This window comes from Lissotriton vulgaris, chromosome 2_1 (assembly GCF_964263255.1).
Source record: "Lissotriton vulgaris chromosome 2_1, aLisVul1.2, whole genome shotgun sequence".
NCBI classification, from domain to species: Eukaryota; Metazoa; Chordata; class Amphibia; order Caudata; family Salamandridae; genus Lissotriton; species Lissotriton vulgaris.
The window spans coordinates 271,537,688-271,559,683 of record NC_141687.1 but is presented as its reverse complement, the minus strand read 5'-3'; the positions used below and the strand labels follow the sequence as shown (position 1 = coordinate 271,559,683).

The window sequence follows — 21,996 nt, the reverse complement described above, 5'->3', positions numbered from 1 at the left end:
TTTGGATGATGGTATCCCATTTAGAAAGTTGACTTAATTAAGTATCTATAATCTAACTCTAATATTTTGCACGATATCTCGTTACTGAATTGACGGTCCACGAGCTGATCGATTTGGGGCACAGAGAGTATCTCTCACACATACAGGAGTGCCAGTGAAATCCTAGGTTTATTGGTTTAGTCTCTAACAAGGTATGCCCATTATTAGTCTGAATCCCTCCATAGCGAATTTCCTGTATATGGTATCTATAAACTATATTGTCTTGAAAAACCCTTACCCCTACCAGGCCCCCCAAACAATTTGAATGAAACTAGAACGAAGCTACAGGCTCTATGTCGTAATTTTCTATAAATCCAACAGTAGTCTGAGTGATCTTACACAGAATATGTTTAGAAACCGTGCATTGTGGATAAAAGGCAATCACAATTGATAGGGGTGGGAATTTTGGTACCATCCTATGTGAGTACTGTAATGGGACCTAAGGGTCCCATTACAGTACTCAAATAGGACCTAAGGGTCCCATTACAGTACTCACATAGTCAGATAAATAGTTCTGATTTATCTGTACGTAATGTCCCTGGGGTGCCTGGTAGGATTAAGGCCTTTTTGTTCATTACTGATTAAATATTGAATAGGTTTGTTTATTCTACTGAACAGATTGTCTGAAAAGCACCTATTATTGCTGTTGAAATTGATCTGTAACCTTCACAATGAGCAAGACCTTTGTCAGGTTTAAAATTAGTTGTTGCCCGAGTGTAATAATCCAGGAAAAAGGTTTTTAAAAAGAAGCTTTATTCAGCAGCACAGCATCAAGTATACAGCTTCAAGGTCCAAGTACAACTGACTGGGAGAGGCAGAATGCATCACCAGGAAAGTTCTGAGAACCAGAACTTCATGAATACAGTCTCATGCAATTAAAGGAGAAGTCAGGTATAATGCAGGATGTAACACATCTCCCCCATAAACAAAAGAAACAAGAAGAATAACGTATGTACAAAATCATAATAGAACAAAGAAAAACTTCACAGGGCAAAATATTATACATAGTCTCGTAAGGAAAAAGGTTTCCTACGAGCGCGGGAATCCAACTTGATCCTGGAAGCAATGGTGTCAGTAGAGGGCCTAGAACACAGACCTTGTGCAGAATTGTGACAGGCAAAATGGGAATTCACACCATACTGAATAGGGCACTTCGCAATCTTGCTTACATTCCAGACCTTACCATCTTGCGTGATAACAGAATTTTGGAAAACATTTTTAACCTGAATGGGTCTACTATATCTGCTCACTCCCTTGCTAACAAAAGAAGGTTTTAGAATTTTGACCCAATCACCCACAGCCAAACCATGTTCCTTAGCTCTCCACCTTTTGTTGTACCACAGAGCAGATTTATTTTGTTTAGAAGCCACTCTGTCCGCAACGAGTTTGACGTCAACCACTTCCTCACAAAAAGCCTTACATTTTTCTTTGAACCACCAAGGACAAATAACAGAAGCAGGGTCTCTTCCCTTAAGTAACCTGAAAGGACTGACCTCAGTGGTGGTGTGTGGAGTTATGCGGTAATGCCAAAGCTTCTCTCTGAGGATATTCAACCAGTTACCTTTTTCCTTAAAAGCATCAACAACAAAGTTCTTTAACACACGATTGAAACGCTCAACCTGACCATTCTCATGTGGCTCGTAAAGTGACGTCCTAATATGTTTTATGTTGCAAGATTGTAAAAATGACTGCATTTCTGATGAGACCAATTGTACTCCATTATCTGATACTAAAGTGGAAGGACAACCCTCTCTAGAAAATACTTCTTGGAAAAACAAAATTATGACCTCCGAAGTAATCTTTGACACAAACTTTACCTCTGGCCACTTAGAATGGTAATCAATGATCACAAGTGCAAAGCGAGATGATTCAGGCAAAATATTGAATGGACCAGAAATGTCAAAGGCAATTTTACTCCATGGAACCTCAGGCCAAACTACCGGCTTAAGAGGTGGAACAACAACTTTTAACATTTTGTCTTTGTCACAACACTCACTGCAATCCCTAACCACCCGATCTACAAACCTATCTAGACCAGGCCACCAGAAATTCAATCTAATCAAACGCTTCATGGCAGAAATACCGGGGTGGGTTTTGTGCGCCAACTTGAGTATCAACTCTTGAACACCAACAGGTGGAACACACTTGTCACCTTTGAACACAAAATCACCATCACAGAATAATTCATCGGCAACATTGAAGAATGGAACTATATCTTCTCTAACATTGATTTTGTTGGGCCAACCTTCCAACAAATATTTCTTCAAAGTAAGAAACTTTTCATCCTCTTCTTGACACTTAAACCAAAACTGTTCAGTGATCTCCTGATACTGTGAATCCACAAAGTCCTGCAAGCCACAAACAAAATCCACATCTTCACACTTCTTGACACTGTCAATTAAAGTAAGACAAGGCAGGCGTGACAAGCAATCAGCTGTCACATTTTTCTTCCCAGGAATGTATTCCACAGTAAAGCTGTATTCTTGTAATCTGGATGTTAAACGTGCAATCCTTGCTGTGGAATTACAACCTCCTCCCACTGATAGAATATTTACAAGGGGCTTATGATCAGTCCTCAGAATGAACTTACTGCCCCAAATATATATTCTATAGTGCTCTATAGCCCATACACACGACAGCAACTCCCGCTCAATAACTGCATATCTGCGCTCTGTCTCACTCAATGTCCTGGATGAGAATGCCACATTCCATTCAGACATACCGTCAGTTTGGGAAAGTACACAACCCAAACCATATAAACTTGCATCTGTAGTGATTATGCACTTTTTTCCCATTCTAAAGGGTCTCAAAGTAGGGGACCCTACAATATCCTTTTTAATTTCTGAAAAAGCGTTTTCTTGCTCTGTGTTCCAAACAAATTCATTCTTTTGTCTTAAGAGTTTTCTCAAGGGCTCCATTTTTGTGGCAAAGTTAGCAACAAACTTGCTGTAATATTCACACATACCTGAGAACGACAAAAGCTGTTCTTTATTAATGGGAGCCGGGGCATTAAGAATGGCCTCCACATTTGATTTTTTCGGAATTAAACCTTCTCCTGAAAGAGTGTGCCCTAAATACTCCACAGTTTTCTTAAATAAATTGCACTTGTGCGCTTTAAGGGTAAGACCATAGTTTTGTAGTCTGGAACACACCTCATTAAGATGAACAGAATGTTCCGCATCATTTTTTGAGAAAATTAGAATGTCATCCTGAAAGCATTTAACGTAGGAGTCTAGATCTCTAAAAATTAGAAACATTACCCTCTGGAATACAGAAGCGGCAGAAGCCAACCCAAACGGCATTCTTCTGCACTGGAAGAGACCCATGGGTGTGATGAAAGCAGTGAATTTCCTAGATTCCTCCGTTAACTCTATTTGATGGTACGCTGACCTAAGATCTAAGGTGGAAAAGATCTGCGCACCATCAAAAAGTGAAACTAATTCATTGATATTGGGAAGTGGGTGGCAATCTATGACTATATTAGAATTAAGAGCTCTCAAATCAATACAGACTCTTAACTTCTGATCAGGTTTACGTACGAGAACAATGGGTGAAACCCACTCAGAAGACTCAATAGGTTCAATTATATTATCTTTCAACAGATCATCCAACATGTCCTTTAGTTCAGACCTGACATTGAGGGGTACACCTCTCAATTTTTGTTTCACAGGAATAGCATTGTCTTTTAAAACGATTTTGTGTGCAAAACCTTTCAATTTTCCTAATTGATCACAAAATACCTTGTCAAATTTTTTACTCCAAAAGGAGGTAACATCTTCTTCCCGTTCAGAAATACTATTGACCATCTCTTGGTCACTACACAGTTCAATGTGATCTTTGGCTCGTGGATTCAGTTTGATACCAAGTTCCCATTGATCTTGCCACCCTAGAACATTCACACCCTTGGACGCTATGTACAATTTAATATCGGCAAATCTACCTCTAAAAGTCAAATGCACATTTAAAAATCCTTCAATTGAAATATTGCCTCCATTAAAGTTTTCAGCTAAAATGTCTGAAGGTTGTAGTTTGGCAAAATCACACACCTCTTGCAATTTTTCATCAAAGTATTGTTTAGTAATAATGGTCCATGGGGACCCAGAGTCTACCATCAATTCAAGCTCAACCCCAAGTATGTTAAAATTGCATTTAGGAGATTTCCTGCGAATAAAAACAATGGTACCACTTTGTAATATGGACACAACATATCCTCTGGCAATCTCCTGTGGGGTAGGTTCAGAATCATTAACGGAAGAAACTTTGACAGGAGTGGGATAACTGGGAACAACCCGTGACTGTCCTGTTCTTCCTTGTGAGTTAAAACGTCTCTCTCTACAGACATTACTAAAGTGTCCCAGCTTACCACAAATGTTGCAAGTTCTATTAAGGGCAGGACATCCTGGAAAAGAAGCAACATGTGACTTATTACCACATCTATAACAGGAAACTGAATTGCTACTAACATCAGGTTTCCTGTAATTACTATTTGACCAGTTCCTGACAGTGGATTGTGAGGTAGTACTATTCTTTGTTTCGTTCTTGGACTTGACTAAGCACACTTCTTCCTCAACATTAGTCTTACTAGTATTTGCACTTTGTTTATCTACAATGTCCATCCACTTTTCAGACATCTCTGTAGATTTAGCGATGGCAATACTCTCTTCCAAACTGGGATCACCCAGGCACCATAACTTATCTTGGACTTTCTTATTCTTAACGTGAACAATAATTTGGTCACGTATCATCTCATCAGCCATTGTACCAAAATTACAACGTAAGGTTAGGGATCTTAGAGACGTGAGAAAGTCATCGAAAGACTCATCCTGTTTCTGTGCCCTGGTGTAAAATGTAAACCTATTAAGAGCAATATTAGCAGTGGGTTTAAATCTTTTCTCTAATCTGGCAAGAGCATCAGAATAAACATTGAGATTATCCCCACTGCCTGAAGGAGTAGAAATAGGGGGTAAAGTTCTGAAAATCTCTTGTCCTTCTGATCCTAAACAGTGTAATAAAATGCTCTTTTTCCTTTCTGAACCCATTCGCTCTCCGTCAATGGCCTTCATATAGTTGAAGAATTCCTCCTTCCATCTTGCCCAAGGTAAAGGAGGATCACCCTTAATTTGTAAGAATTTGGCAGGAGGATCAAACTGCATTTCCAAAGACAAAGTAAATCTAAAACAAATGCCACAAAACCTGTAGATATGTGTAGTAAAATCAATATACACCAATATAATAAAACATGGACACTGTTATAAGTATGGTAAGTAAAATCAACATGCACCAATATAGTGAGACTTGTAAAATATCATAGATAAGGTAAGTAAAGTGATATTAATCCAATAATATCCAGATACAAAGTCACTTGTACAGATGAGTGGAGTTTCCTCAAGTAAGTAATGTGTGTAAAGTACCTTCATGAAACGGTGGCAGATCGTCAAAGAAGAAAATCCCATAAAATGAAACTGAAATGTAGCAAACTCTGTAAAAAAAAACAATAAAAAAATAGACCTTCCGTGTAAATTAGAGTAGATATAGCGTATAATAATCAAAACATTCACAACCCTCGCGTAAGGAAAGAAATCGCCGTGTAGTATCGGCGAAGGGTTGCTAGGTAACAACAAACCAAACAAAATGGAGTCACGTTGCACGCAGCGTATGACGTAATGCGTAACGCTGCGTGTGGAGTGCGTTTCAATGCGCACACGTTGCTGAAGCCTTGACGCGCCGGCGTACAGATGCTCCGTAGAGTGCGTTGCTATGCACACGGTTGCTAGGGAGATTGACGCGCTCAAACGATGACGCCTTGTAATGTGTTGCGTCTCGGTATCCAAGCGACTGTCGGCACCTTGGTAACAGACGACGCGTTGGATGACGTCTGTCACAGTTCAGCGTCCTCGTATCCTAGCAACTCAAAACGGGCTTCGGAGAGGCTCGAGCAACAATTAAAAGATGCAAATCCTTTCAAAATCATGAAACAAAGTCGGAAAAGTCTCGAAATTTCCGTAGAAGGCTCAGGAAATCCAGGCATTAAAGTTGAAAAGCAGCAATTCCAAGCAGAATAATTTTGAAGGGGTGGAAAGTTGTATAATCCACAGGAATCCAAGAAAAGGTTCAGGAACAAAAAAAAATGGGGTTCACTCCGCTCCTGTGCTGTAGATGGCTGGAGTTCTCGTCGCCAAAATATGTAATAATCCAGGAAAAAGGTTTTTAAAAAGAAGCTTTATTCAGCAGCACAGCATCAAGTATACAGCTTCAAGGTCCAAGTACAACTGACTGGGAGAGGCAGAATGCATCACCAGGAAAGTTCTGAGAACCAGAACTTCATGAATACAGTCTCATGCAATTAAAGGAGAAGTCAGGTATAATGCAGGATGTAACACCGAGTCTATAGTTTTTGAGGACGGATTGGAATACGAGAAGATAGTTTGCCCCTGTAATTGTTGTGAGAAAGGGCTTTCGCATAATATTAATGCATGTTACAAACTAAACAGACCTGGTTGTGTGTGAATATGACACTATTTTTTTAGGCGTCTGGCCTAGAAGAGCAGACTAAACTGTAGGACTGGTGATGCTAAATAATGTGTGCTTTATTACCATGTTTTCTACTTGGAAACTCCATGTTTTCTGACACTGTTCAAACTAACAGGGCAAAGAAAGGAACGTTTTTACTTCTCTGGTACATGTGTTGTAATTGTGACTGCAAAGAAGATGACATTGTAGAGATCTGTCTTGAAGATATGAGGAAAAGGTAGCATTAGCGTCTTCTGCTTCTAAAGGGTGCATTGGTTTCACATGTTTGTAGCAAATCGAGAACTGAGCACAAGTTACCCCCTGCCTCACTCCATAAGACATCATTAGTGATAAAGGCATATTAGATATTGATTCCGAGGCGAGGTTAGAGACATGAACGGTTGCTGAGGTAAGATGCTGAATGACTGAGTGCCAGTGCTTACCCAATGACCTCATAAGCATGGGTAAAATGTACATGGCTTGGTATAATATAGGCTTAGTAAATTAATACAGTCATATAAGTTGGATTGCTGACAATAATTAGGTACTTTGGCAAATAGACTAATAGATTAAGGATGTGTAACAACATATGATTGGGGTCCAACTATCATTCGCCCTGCTATGCATGTTAACTGCTGGATTGTTAAAATTAATTATGATCCTTCTGATACACATGATTGGTAGTCAATTAAATATGATTCTTATTGCTTGCAAACTGATTTGGGGGTATATCGATGTGACAGCATTCTAACATCACCTGCAGAGGTTTGCCTGACTTCTAACGCTTCTTTCTTCATATAATCGTACAGATAAGAGGCAAGCTTCAGGGGGAGATGCCCATACCTGCCAAGGACATGACAAGTGACAGAATTGTCACTAGTGGAGAGGGGAGAGCTGGGGATCGTGACCACCAAACTGTATTTTATTGAACAGCTGCAAGATTTGAGTTTTGTATATGTTGATGACATATACATCTCTGATGAATTAGATTAACACCTTCAACATATTGATATAATAGACACAATATTGCTGAGGCAAGTTAGAAACTAAACTTAAGAAAGTCGAAATTCTGTTTTTTAAACGTAATCTTTCAGGTTTATAAATGGTCTAGTGAGGAAAAGGGGCTCACGCTCAAGGGTTTCTGGCAAAATGTGGGATGTCAAAGTCCCCAAATACAATAAAAAAACAACAAGCTTTCATGGGATGTCTGAACTTTGGGTAAAAGTCCCCCACATTATGTGGAAAGGGTAAAACCTCTATGCCAGTTGGTTACCCATGCATTGACTTAGAGGCATTGGGAAGAGGAAAATACTCAAATCTTTAAAGACTTGCACGAATACCTAATTGCAACAGCAAACTCAGGGTTAAAAGTGCAACCTAGCTATACTAATAATTTATCGTGGAGAAGTGTGGCTCAATGGTTAGAGCGGCAGACCCTGATGCAGAGGTCTAGCCCGGGACCAGGGTTCAATTCCCCGCCTCGGCGGGTCTTTGGCTAAAATAAATTCCACGGACCTGATAATTCTCGCCTCGGTGCCTATTCCAATCATGGAGTCCCACTCTGCAACTCTGGGCAATAGCTTGCTTAATCTCCACAACGGCCCCCACAACGCTAAGGATGCCTGGCCTCCACCTTGGGGGTGCCCAGGAGTGGACGCCTCACAGGGAAAGCCAGGATGGGTTCCACAGCGGTATTCATACAAGCGCCTTCAGACCCTTGCCGGTGAGTAGTGCGCTATACAAGTATCAATTTACATTTACATTTACATAATTTTGAGCCAGTCATGTTATACATGTATCACATTCAATGAGGCGCAGACTACACCAGTTTCATATAAATATCGGATAGAGAATGTTTTTACAGCAGAGTCCCGACAGCAATGTTTAACAGGGTTAGAAAATGATTGTGGTGATGCCTATCCCATCACTGGATGCTGCCACTAAACGAAGCGTAGCAAATTCTCACGGCTTACAAATACCCTCAGTGTAGTGGGTCACGAATCGGACCATTTCGGATGTACAATTTGAATATGATCCAATATTAAAAACACTAATTTCTCTAGTGTCTACAAACAATTCCTTAGACATTTTTGATAGAACTGTTGCACGTTTATCACAATGTCTTTTACATGGATGAGTCAGCATTGTCTTCAGTGGGCACTAGACAGTGGTATCAATGGCGTGTGGAGCTGTGCAAGGGCTATTTGAAGATTCAGAATTTAAGCTAAGGTTTATACATGTGGAACCCTTGGGTAACTCTACTACACAAATCGTAGAACTAAATTCAATCCTATCCTTGCAGAAAGCTGAAAATCCAGTTCCTACAGTAATTGTATCCAACTCTTGATTTTCGGTTCAAGAATATAATTTAGGTTTAAAGTATTGGGAATCCAATGTTTACAAAGACAGTTGAGGGAAGAATATATCGGCTAAATAGCTCTGACCGGACATCGCTGGCTTCAAAGACAGTTTACATTAGTGGATGTTTAGCACACAGTAGCTGACCAGAGTGAAGTAATCCACTCTAAAGGTGACTCTGCTGCTGAGCAGGCTACAACATCTACTATACAGATTCAGATACACAAGGTAGCTGCCATTATCGGCTGCAAAGAGAAAGTGACTCAAAAATACTCTCAGCATTCCAGCCATCATACAATGAAAATCCCTGCCTCCTTTCTCTGTGTGTGTATGTTGTGTGTCCGTCTCCATCCATATCTCTCACCTCTTTTAGGCCTGGTTCAAACTGGGTTGTAGATGGAGGCAACAGCATGCTTAATCATTTTTGCTGCTTGCATCTTAAGTAATGGTGCACTCTAACTAAATTATATATTGCACTGAGAGCTTTAAATAGGAGGCCAAGACATGTTTTGGGAAACCCTACACCTTATGAAATGTTATTGGGACTCAAGGTATATGTACTGGATCTTTTAGAAGGGGAAAATTTCCACAATTACTCAATTACAGCTCGCCACCTTCCTTGATCCATCTCAATCTGGATTTCGAGCCAAACACAGCACCGAAACCGCCCTCATTGCAGCGACCGACGACATCCGAACACTACTTGACAACGGAGAAACAGTGGCCCTCATTCTACTCGACCTCTCCGCCGCTTTCGACACAGTCTGCCACAGCACCCTTATTCAACGCCTCCGCAACATCGGCATACAAGGAAAAGCCTTGGACTGGATCATCTCATTCCTCGCCGGGAGAACTCAAAGAGTCCGACTTCCCCCATTCTACTCAGAGGCCACCGAAGTCATCTGCGGCGTACCTCAAGGATCCTCACTCAGTCCCACCCTCTTCAACGTCTACATGAGTCCTCTCGCCTCCATCGCGCGTCAACACAACCTCAACATCATCTCTTACGCCGACGACACCCAGCTAATCCTCTCCCTCACCAAAGACCCCAACACCGCCAAAACCAATCTTCACGAAGGCATGAAAGAAGTTGCCGAATGGATGAAACAAAGCCGTCTAAAACTCAACTCAGACAAAACGGAGGTGCTCATCCTAGGATCTTCCCCCTCAGCCTGGGACGACTCTTGGTGGCCTTCCGCTCTGGGCACAGCACCCACACCCACAGACCATGCACGTAACCTTGGCTTTATCCTAGACTCCTCTCTCTCGATGTCCAGACAAGTCAACGCCGTCTCGTCCTCCTGCTTCAACGTACTTCGCATTCTCAAAAAGATCTTCCGCTGGATCCCCCTCGAGACAAGAAAAACTGTTACCCACGCACTGGTCACGAGTCGGCTGGACTATGGAACACACTTTACGCCGGAATCACAACAAAACTACAGAAAAAACTCCAGCGCATCCAAAACGCGTCAGCGAGACTCATATTAGACATCCCGCGCCAAGATCACATCACCGGACATCTAAAAGACCTCCACTGGCTTCCCGTCAACAAAAGAATTACTTTCCGCCTTCTCACCCACGCTCACAAGGCCCTCTACAATCTAGGACCCGAATGCCTCAACACTCGACTGTCCTTCTACAAACCCACCCGCCAATTAAGATCGTCCAATCAAGCCCTCGCCGCAGTCCCGCGCATCCGAAAATCCACCATGGGTGGCAGATCCTTCTCATTCCTGGCTGCCAAGACCTGGAACTCACTCCCCACCCACCTCCGCCTTACTCAGAACCACATCTCCTTCAGAAAAGAACTGAAAACCTGGCTATTCGACAAATAATATACCCCTTCCCCTAGCGCCTTGAGACCCTCTGGTTGAGTAGTGCGCTATACAAATGCTCAAACTTGAACTTGAACTATCTGTTACAAGATTTTCAGCTAACACGACAAAGCCTTAGTGAGGCTGCTACATCCCTGCTCTTGTCTGCTGTGATTGGCTGGTTCCTGAATGTTGAGGTAGAGGGATTGGGAAAGTAGGAAAAGTTGATTGCTGCCAGTTGAAGCCATTGCTAGCAACAAAAGGAATGACAATGATGATCTTGCCACCATTACCTAGGAAGAGAAAGAAACAACAGACGTCCATTGACACTTTAAAAATGTACCACAGCACCGAGACCGCCCTACTCGCCATCACAGACGACATACACACCCTCATCGACCAAGGCCACACTGCTACCCTGATCCTGCTTAACCTCTTCGCCGCTAATGACAAGGGTAACTCGTCATGGACTTTATATTGATTTCAATGGAAATTAAATACAAACTAAAATAATGCCTTAGCAGCCAAGTGGTTAACCTCTCTGCAGCCTTCGACACCATCTCCCACCACGCTCTCACTACCAGACTCCACGACGCCGGCATAAAGGGAGTCTCTCTCCACTGGTTTAGCTCCTTCCTCACTGGCAGAACCCAAAGAATCAGACTTGCGCTCTTCCTCTCCGAACCCAAATAGATCAACTGCGGAGTGCCCCAGGGATCATCGCTCAGCCCCACTCTCTTCACCATCTACATGGCCCCCCCTCGCTGACATCTTCAGACAGCATGGACTCAGTATGTATCATATGCCGACGACACCCTGCTCATCCTCTCCCTCACCAAGGACCACCAGACTCAGCTTCTAGGACGTTGCATCCCGGATGAGCAGCTGCTGCCTGAATCTCAACTCTGAGAAGACAGAATTCCTCGGACCCTCCCCCTCTGCATGGGACAAAACCTGGTAGCTCACCACCCTTGGCAGGCACCCCACGGACCACCCTCAGACCTTGGCATCATACTGTACTCCGTCCTCACTATGAACCGACAGATCAGTGCTGTTGCCTCCACCTATTTCAACACCCTTTGCATCCTTCACAAGACCTTCAAATGGACCCCCCACCCGAACCCAGAAAGACCGTAACCCTCGCAGAATAATTGTCGAATATTATGCAAAATGCAGTCTGTCCCTCTTCAAGGGTGACAAGGAAAAATTCTCTGGTATTAGCCAACATTGTTTCTGTGCAACCAGATGGTCTAGTGATCTTTTAGAATGAGGTTGTTTTCCACTTTATTTTGCAGTTTTCTGGTGACTTCTCTTTCTAGCTCTTGCTTGGAAATGGGAGATGTTTAATTTGGCGGAGTTGAAATGGACACACAGCACAAAAGAGAATAAAATATTAAAATCATAATTGTAAATAATTTCATAAAATTAGTTGCTGGCAGTGTCCATGCAATTTTGTGTGTGTGTGTGTATGTATGTATGTATGTATGTGTGTTGGTTTCAAGGATTCAGGAAGTGAACGACTTTAAAGTGGTGCATTTATTATGTTTTGCCATGGGAGTTTGAAGGCTTTTTTGTGCCCAGATGAGAAACACGATGAGAAGCATTGAAAGTAAGACTAACGTGGTGGAGACTGTGCTGGTAATAAGAATGATAGTAATAACACTAATAGAACTCGGATCTGAAAAAGTCCGTGAGATCCTCACACTGTTTCTCTAACGTGTTGGGTGATTTCTTCAGCGCTAGATGATTGGACGTATTGTGAAAAGTGTACCATATCTCTCTTGTTTGCTTTGGAGCCTTGTTAATCTCTTTGGTGAGGTGGGACTCTCTTGAGCTGTTTACTGCCTTAAGATACCCCTCACTGGAAAGTATTGAGAGGTTTATTGAATCCGATGAGGATGGTGTATCATGTGCATTGTAAGATCCAACACTTTCCTTTAATTCCAATTGTCAAGTCGGCATAATGCCATTTGTTTGCTACTTTGCACTTAGGCGTTTGGTTTCTCAGTTGGTGGGGTCCACCGTTTCAAGATTGTGTGAATCCTAACTGCAGGGTGGTGAGTATTGTGATGAGAGGAAGGGGTCCCAGTTATATAGAAACAGTAGTGCAAAATTTAAAAATAAATCAAAAAAACAATTAATTTACCCACATTGTTTTAATCACAATGGGAACGTATATACAATATACGAGTTATCCAAACAGTAAATCAGTGGTTTACAGTGCCCCGAATAAGGGAAAAAGGGGGGAAGAGAGAACGTGGGTGATCGTGTGAGGATATAGTGAAAAAAGAAGAGAGATTTTTAGAAACCAGTGTAATCAACACATATATCTCATTTGTCCATGTTACACATTGTGTACAAAGACCATGACCTTCAGGTTCAAACAAACATTGCAAATGAGCATACTCCACAAAGTCCAATAAATGAAAACACTAGGGCGTGGAGTTGACGTTTAAAGGCGGGTAATTGTCGACGTTTCGACCCTCATGTGTGCAGATAGGAGTACAATTCTTGCTGCGGGGTCTTCTTCAGGACGGGAAGGTGGGACACGTAACCTATTCAATATATAAATATATAATTTAAGGCACGGGAAGGAGTATCCCTGAGTATATCAAACAAAAAGAGGAGAGGCACATCAACCCACAATATAGTGGGTGAATACGTTCAAAAGTATCCCAAATGACATTCTGGGAGCATATCAATTAGTCACGATCGCATATTAGTATAATTGCTGTGGTTGCGCTAAATAGTCACACCAACAGAAAAAGCATTAAGAGACAAGTACCTAAAATCAAGAGCCGCGGAGGGTAAACCAACACGACACAGGTAGACAAAGCCTGATGCTTGGGACATGGTAATACCAATGGAACACGATATATCAGGACCAGGGTGCAATCACCGAGTCACGTAATAACTCTACCAGAGCATAGTTGATGTAAGGATTATTAAAACAGAGCCAGGAATCATATGCTTGTCAACTTACCACAAACGTGGTATTGACCCGACGTGGACGAATTCAACGTCTGGAAGACCGAAATTGCGGTCCAGTCTATCGGGGGAATAATGATAGACAATGTGAAGGTAAATACTAGAGAAGGGGCGTCATACAGCTAGTTTGTAGGCAAGTAAAAAACTCACCGTAGATAGAATCTATGTGGGTTGTTGGCGCTCAGGGGCCAGTCGTGGTCCGATAAATCCACGTGTTGTCAAAGTCTAACAAGAATTAAAAAATTAGAGCAGACATTTAATTTACGAAGATTATCAAGCCGGATTAGAGACCAAGATGAACCACGGGGAGAGCACTCACCGAACAATCGTATAGGACACAAGTTCACCAGGAATCTCGTAAATCTTTAAGTTATTTCGGACACTTGTTCAAAGCATCTGAAAAAAACGAGCAAAGTGGAATATTGAAAAAACGGGCCACCCTGCCGTGATGTTGCAATAACTGGTGCCTGAATAATTTGAATATTTCTTACCGGGCACGGATTGAATCACGTTCCGGTCGCCGCTTCAATTCGCAATGGCGAAATGGGTTCCGGGTTTGGAATTATCACCACGGAAACGCGGTCACGTGGTGCCGAGCACCCGTATAGACATAGTTAAAAGACTGGTAAAAGACCCAGGTTGGAGTGAGAATAGCAATAAGCTTACATACCAAGACGACTATATCGAATCAGATTACGGATGGGGTTAATTACATATTACAATTTACCCACATAACGCAAGATGAAATTAGCGTAGGTTTGGACAAGACAGATTATTCACGAGTTATACAAGGAGGAGGTTTGAACTGTTGGCATTGGAACAGTGGATGAGCAGCATGCATTTTTGAAACTGGAGCAAGATTGGCGTAGCTTAATTGTGGTATATCTCTCACAAGAAAGTAAGGCCACACGCCATTCCCATTAATTAGATATTATAGAGATTAGTACATAAAACAAAACGTGGTGTACCTCTCACAAGAGGGTAAAGACCACCTATTGTTGCGATCAGTTTAAATATTCAAAGAGGCGAATTGATTGGAAATTGTGCCATTGCCATCCGAATAGTAGAATTACAGACCACATTATAGGAACTTCAGCAGAAATCGCGTTGCTTAGACAACAGTTACAGCGTACCATATATCATTGCCATCAGTTATATATTATACTCAGCTTATATGTGACTAAAAATTAAGTACATAGAACACAACGTGGCGTACCTCTCACAGGAGGGTAAAGGCCACATATTGTTGCCATCACTAAATGCTATACTTAGTTGATACTTAGCACAGAGTTCATACATTGGTAAACATCACATAGAGCCTGATAAACCACTTTATAAGGCCTGGAAAGATCTAATGACCTCATGGGATGTACTAGCGTGTCAGATAGAGTATGATTCAGCTGAACTCAAGAGAGGGTGGCTAGTTGAGAGAAAGAGCTATCTTGTTCATTAAGCCCTCTCCTCTTTTTGTTTGATATACTCAGGGATACTCCTTCCCGTGCCTTAAATTATATATTTATATATTGAATAGGTTACATGTCCCACCTTCCCGTCCTGAAGAAGACCCCGCAGCAAGAATTGTACTCCTATCTGCACACATGAGGGTCGAAACGTCGACAATTACCCGCCTTTAAACGTCAACTCCACGTCCTAGTGTTTTCATTTATTGGACTTTGTGGAGTATGCTCATTTGCAATGTTTGTTTGAACCTGAAGGTCATGGTCTTTGTACACAATGTGTAACATGGACAAATGAGATATATGTGTTGATTACACTGGTTTCTAAAAATCTCTCTTCTTTTTTCACTATATCCTCACACGATCACCCACGTTCTCTCTCCCCCCCTTTTTCCCTTATTCGGGGCACTGTTAAACCACTGATTTACTGTTTGGATAACTCGTATATTGTATATACGTTCCCATTGTGATTAAAACAATGTGGGTAAATTAATTGTTTATTTGATTTATTTTTAAATTTTGCACTACTGTTTCTATATAACTGGGACCCCTTCCTCTCATCACGTAGACAGCCCAGGTCCCAGTGACTTTAGCTGGGCATAACCCCCCTATTAATACCCGGGTGGTGAGTATTGGCTGAGTGTCAGAACATGCAAGAAATGTTAAGCCTGTTGCACTTCTGTTATATTGTACAGTTGAATGCATAGAAAGGGTGATGCATCTGTCTGAGTACGGGAGCATGGCTGATAATCTAAGATAGATGAGGAGGAGGAATCTTAACCCCTTTTATGCGGATGACAAAGCCAGCTCGTCATGGGCGTTACCTGCGCTGCGCGCATGACGAGCTGGCTTTGTCACGTTACCCGCGATTTTTAAATGTCAGCGCGCAGCGGGAAAACCCGCTTGCGCGCATGCGGTTAAAGAATAGCTATGACTATGATTGCTGATGAACTGGTAATTATTTGCTTTCAGTGTTGCATGTGAAACCCAGCTCCAGAATATTCTTTGCAATGAGGGGTAAGACCATTCACTACGTGAGTAAACCCCATGGTGGTCTTGTCTTGATCTGTTCCCAGGTTGATTTTCAGCCTGGACAATTTACCCACAGGTTAAAGATCCCCAAAGTGATGTTTTTCTGCGTGACTGATTGGACATATAATGTCAGTTCAAGTATTTTGTCCAGGAAAAGGTAGCTGTACTCCTATGGTTGGTAGATAGCGGTAGCACTGCCACACCATCCCCTTTCTCAATTTTTTCTTTTATCAATGATTTTGGATGGAATTTGTAAAATAGGGTGACCAAAGGGTCCTTAGATAGATGACAGACATATTGATTAAAGACGTCCTGTGTCTCTGGGCCATGTTTATTTAATGAATTATTATGATACCCAGTTTTATTTGCAGAGTATGCTCCAGTTCAGTTTGAGGATTATCATGGGATGGCTAGGCAATGTTTTCAAATTGTTGAAGTTTTTATTTTGAGACCGGAATGTCTACATAATGAAATCGTTAGTCAACAGCTTTTCATCAGGCTCTGTTGGAGATCCATTGGCCAGGAGGACACATAATTACATTTGGATAGTTGTGATCCATTATTATAATATGTTTGATTTTGAGTGGAGAATGGAGGTTCTGCTTGAATGAGCTTGTATTCCAGTCTTTGACTTGGACTACATAAGTGCCTTTGGAGTTCACATTTATTGTATACTTTCTAGAAAAGTTTGGGCCCCTGTAAAATGTAAAGTTCCTGAAATTATGATTTTAGAAATGAAGGCCTCAGTCCATGTTTCAGAGATATGAGTGAAAAATGAGGAATCTGTTACTTTGATGGCAGTTTTAGTGCGTGTATGTCTGTCTGTAAGGAGGGTGTCTCAGAACGTTTTCATCTGGTAGCTTGTAGAGTACCCTTTTACAAGTGTTGATGGCACCTCCTACCACTCCTACACTCCCCGTCCTTGGAACCAGTACCTTTGGATGATGAAGTTCAAGATTAAATCTTTGCAGGATGTCATTCTCCATTAGTAATAGGGCAAATGTTCTACTATCAAACCCAAGAATGTAAATGTTGACATACTGATGCATCCATGGATCAGTGCAAACTAAGCCAGACACCTTTTATTTCTAATAACAAGCCTCAACTCAAAGTTAGCAGTTGTCTACATCAATCACACATCCTTTGACAGCACTTTAGGCTTAGTAAATCCATATAACACTTCTAAATTAGTTTGTAATATGTAGTGAGTGTTGCACACTGTGCCAAAAGTCCTGCTACCCAATGGGTGTTACATATATTAAAACCCCAACCAATTGAGTATAGCAGAATTGTAGGAGAGTAGGGTCTGCTTCCTATGGTCACCCCCACTTGTTGCTTTGCTTTACTGGATTTCGACTTAGATATGGCTGTGGGCCTGCTAATCAGACCCACCATGTACACCATTACACCATGTACTCTAGGTACATCCACAATTGGGAATTGGTTCACCTTGTCAGCCCCTGTAGAAGTGTACCCTAGGTACTCAGGGCATAGGTGTAACCAAGGCCTACCAGGGGCTGCAGCTGGCAACTCAAATAGACACAACTGGCTGATCACTCAGCTGGGGCAAGGTCGTGTAATCACCCCTTGCTTAGGTGTAGTATTCCTATACCTACTTACATATAGACACATAGTAACCTATAACTCACTCCTATGGCAGGCCTTAACAATCCTGGAGGCAGATTGCTTGGTTATGTGTGGGATGGTGCTCTAGCATGAGCTTAGCCTGTCTGCAGCTTTCGGAACCATGTCCTTATAGCTGTTCTATGATATTGCCATACCATATACTCTTAAGTGCATTATAATTTATTTATATCATTTGTAGAGCGCGCTGGAACCCTGCAGGCATCCTGACTCTGTAGAAAAGGTGCAACTAAGAATGATCAGTATTGGGGGCAAAAGGATGGGGGGTTTGTTGCTACTGCCCTGGTGTGATTATACTTTTGGAAAAAGCCAGGTGTTGATCTTTTTGCGAAAAGGCAATAATTCGCTGATTTTCCTGATCTCGATTGGAAGGCTATTCCAGAGGTGAGTTGCTGCTACGCTAAAGGCTCTCCCGCCCTGAGTCGCTTTCCTGATCCTAGGTACTCTGATAAGGTTAGTGGACGAGGAGCGGAGGGCCCGTGCAGGCTCGTACCATTGGAATTTGTCTTGGAGTGGTTTAGGACCCTGACCATGTACTGCTTTAAAGACAGTGCATAAGGACTTAAAGATGATCCTCTGATGCACTGGAAGCCAATGCAGGTCGGCCAGTGCTAGGGTTGTGGAGGATCGACGGGCTTGTGAGAGTGCCAGTTTAACTGCTGAGACCTGGATACTCTGGAGTCTGAAAATCAGGTGATTCCACTAGCAGGGCGTTACAGTAATCCAGGCGGGTGAGAATGGTACTCCTAACTACAGTTGTTCTTGCCTGTGCTGGAAGAAGAGGTAGCAGCTTTCGGAGGCCCTGCATTAAGGTGAAGCAACTGCTCACCAGTTTATTGACGTTGGTCTCCAGGTTTAAATTTTCATTGAAGCTGACCCCCAGATTCCGCCCCGTTTTTACTGGTGTCAGTGGTCCATCCGAGGCTAAAGGCCAGACGTCTGCAGGCAGGCTTCCGGCAATTCTCCCCACTTTGCATTGCATGATCTCTGTTTTTCCGCTGTTAAACTGTAGCGAATTTCTTTTTAGCCATGTTGCCATTTCATGCATGCAGATATGGAAACTCTCTAGTGATTCCGCATGAGCACCATTGAGGGAGATCATAAGCTGTGTGTCGTCAGCGTAATTGATCACGTTGATGTCGAAAGCCTTAATGATGCCCATCAGGGGTTGCATGTACGCATTGAAAAGGATGGGACTAATAGAGGATCCCTGTGGGACCCCATGTGGAACTTTGGCAAATTCAGATTGGTATGGAGGGAGTGCCACCCTCGCGGTTAATGCTAACGTTGGTTTGGCTTTATCCAAACATGTCGTGTAAGGTGTCATACGCTTTGGAATACTACCCCCTCGCCAATTCTGGTGACGGTGGTAGCATTCCACCTTCCTAGAGGGAGAAAACATGTTCAGTCCAACAATCCCGGTTAAAGTTAACCAGAGCCCCAGCGTCACAAAATGGACGCTGCTTCCACCGACACAAGTCTGACCTCCTGCTGCTGGGAGTCCTTCCAGTCACGGAGGTTTGGACAATAGGTCTCCTGCTTGGGGAGGTGCGAGCTCCACCCCAGACAGGAGGATATGTATTGAGACAGGGAGGGCTGAATAGATTGAGACACTGCCTGGGGCACACTAGGTGCTTCATGCATACCCCAGTTCAAACCGGTTTCTGGGGCACTCCAGCCCCAGCTCTGGCGCGAAACTGCACAAAGGATAGGAGGTGTAACCACCCCCCGTCCTGGTCCCAGTAGGAGCTGTGTCCTTAGACTTTAGATTAATCCTGAAATCAAATTGAAATGAAACTCTGGACCCTTCGACATTCACCTGAGCTGAAGACTGAAGAATCTCCCTTGTGGCCAAGGAGTGACCACCCTAGGCAACCAGGCACCATCCAGCAAATCGGCGGCTTGCTTTGTCCCCGTTGCCGCCGGAATCCGAGTACAGAGCCTGACAAGACCCCGACTTCCAGACCTCTCTGTCCCCACTGCACGACTCCAGTACAGCTGAGCACCGTGGAAGGCGTTGAGACACTTGGGACCGGACATCTTGGAAAACCTGCAACTTGCTAACAGCGCAGCTCCTGAGGCATCCTCAAAGCTGGGATGCATGACGTTACAACGCATACTTTTACCACGCATGCCTTTACAACACGGTATTTACAATGAAAAACTTTACAATGCATAGTGCTTTGGGGTGCTGTATAGTGAATAGTTTCATTTACTATTCCAACTCCAGTGGACACTAGGGAAGGTGTTGGATAGTAAATTAAACTTCTTCCCTATCCTAGAGCACCCCCAGCGCAATGCGTTGTAATGGTTTTCGTTGTAAATACCGCGTTGTAAAGGCACTGTGTTGTAAAAGTTGCATCGTAAAGGATGTTTCCCTCGAAGCTGTGCACTGGGGACTGAGACACCCAAACACCGAGCTCCACCTGCACCGAAGACCAGCCCTCCACACTCCACGAGATCTGCGTGGGGCCCTTCTGCTTGTGTTCTGCTCGACGCGTTGTCCGGTTGCTGGCCCGTTGGCTAGTAGCCCTGTGGCGACGATCCTTTTGAAATCCATTGTTGGTCTGGTTGCTCCAGACTGGCCCTTGCTTCCCTGAAAATGTGAAGTACCTCAGACCCTCCTGGTCTGCACCAGAAGCCTTTTGTGTATCCTGCGTGGGTTGCCTTTGCTTAGGCTTGTTGGCTCCGATCTTGAAGCCGACCCCTCCATCTGCGAGAACCTTCGTGGGCAGCCCCTCTCCAGCACCTGGTCGGCCTCGACGCCTCCTGGTCCGCGTGGCTGCAAAGACCAGCTTCACAACAGCAACTGATTGCTCCTCGACGACGTCTGGTTCCTTCCTGGTTCCACCCGGTCACTGGCTAGTGAACCATACTCTGTCCCCTCTGCTTTCAGGTCTTCTTCAACTCCGATCCACCCTTGGATCCACCCGGACATCTTCCTCCTATTCGCCTGCAGCATCTTCTTCCAAGGCTCCATAGGAATCCATGAGAAAACCCGACACACTTTGACACCTATGCACCCGCAGCCTGCGGGTGAGGTAACGCGAGTACTTCGGTGCTCCTGTAGGGATTGACTATCCTAGTGTCTAGTTTTGTTAGTTGTATCTTCCTAGTAGACTGGAAGTGTCCTAAATCTACATTTACTTTCCTTTTAAGTACCCATTGACTTTCTATTGACTCTCGCTTGAGTGTGCTGACACTGCACGCGCCGCCTGTGGGCCTCCTACTCCTACCCTAAGGGTCAGATAGTGTAGCTCCAGTGATTCCCTAGGCCCTAGGCCTTTTCCTTTCACAAGTCGTGGTTCTTATACCACTTACTTAGTATATGGTTTTACGCTCCCCTAGGGCCTAACTGTATATTGTGCTATTTAAAGTATTTCTGAGAATAACTTGTTATGTGCTTTGGCCTCTCATCTCATAAAGAGTTCGGAGGAGTGTGTTAGTAAATAAATACATACATATTTTATATATATCCTGTGTGGTGTCCCTTCATTTGGTATTCAAGGGGTTACATATGGTAAAACATCTGGCTTTACATGCCCTCAAGAGTCTTTTAGCCTAAGACTGTTCTGTCCATACTACCTCTCTGATAGCTGGTCTATAAGGTTGACTTTACAACCATCACCATAAGGGTTGTTTGGACTGGTACAAGGCGTTCACTAGAATAGTGAACATCATATACCAGGCCAACTTCTCACATTGGTGTGCAGCGGTTGGGATTAGAGCTTGCTGTTGTTTTACCACTCGTAATCTTGAGATATCATTTGAAAGATCACATAGGTACCTGTAGGTACATATAAAAACAAGTCTTAGTATATTTAAGCTCTACTGAACTTAGCTGTTGTAGAGCCTGGGCCTAGCACACCCTGACTACAACTCCTAGAAAGGTTCAGTAGGAAAACAAATAGTGTAGGTAGGTGCAACACCCCACCTCACTAGAAACCATGTCTCAGTCAGGGAACCCCTGTGGTCCTCTGCCTGCAGAGGTAGATCCCTTGAGGACTGCTTCGAGATATGAAGCCTTAGCCTTTCAAGAATTGAGACAATTGTGTACTTCTAGAAGGCTAAAACAGGGTTCCAACCCTACCCGTAGGTTCCTGATTGAGCTCTTAGAAGAGTATGATGCTCAACCAGCCCCTAGAACAGAGGCC

General features: G+C 43.2%; 1 protein-coding gene across 2 annotated transcripts in view; it reads left to right on the top strand.

Moving 5' to 3' along the window:
- Positions 1-21,996, top strand: part of APPBP2 (amyloid beta precursor protein binding protein 2) — a 296,134-nt gene that overhangs the window by 83,032 nt on the left and 191,106 nt on the right. The window lies entirely within an intron of this gene.